The sequence below is a fragment of the Anneissia japonica genome, unplaced genomic scaffold (assembly GCF_011630105.1).
Source record: "Anneissia japonica isolate Jap-2015-1 unplaced genomic scaffold, ASM1163010v1 scaffold287869_len1821871_cov162, whole genome shotgun sequence".
Lineage (NCBI taxonomy): Eukaryota > Metazoa > Echinodermata > Crinoidea > Comatulida > Comatulidae > Anneissia > Anneissia japonica.
Genome location: NW_022741034.1, coordinates 543435 through 544087, shown reverse-complemented (window position 1 = coordinate 544087; position 653 = coordinate 543435).

Sequence of the window (653 nt, the reverse complement as noted above, 5' to 3'; positions counted from 1 at the left end):
AGCTCGTTCTAACTCACTACCTCTTGAAGGAAGAAAGGAATCCTGGTCACCTCAAAATTTAGGCTTATGCTTATTATGTGACTGCGTGACAAAGGAAACCATCAATCATTTTGTATTTGATTGTACCAGATTAAAGAACATTAGAACTTTAATATTTGACCAACTTAAAGAGGAGTTATACAAAAAGGATTTACATATATTTTGGGAATTATTCACATCAAGCTCCCCTGAACTTAAATAACATCTTTTGTTTGATGATTTAGAAATCCATTACGAATATCAAATTTTAACAACAAATTGTATAAACCCTATTAATTATACTATTGCGAGTAAAGTTTTCGATAATCATTGTAAATTACTTTTAACGATGGCATGGAAAGAACGAAATGATATATATAATACTTTTCTATTGCAAGACTAATATGTCTGGTTTTAATGTTATTGAATTAAATTTACAATATTTACTCTGTTATATGTATATATGTATATATGTATATGTATGTGTTTGTGTATGTATGTGTATATGTATGTATGTATGTGTGAATATGTGTGTGGGAGGGGTGTGTGTATGTGTGTGCGTCTATGCATGTATGTACTGTGTGTGTATGTATGCATGTGTGTATATGTAAGCATGTGTGTATGTGTGTGTGTGT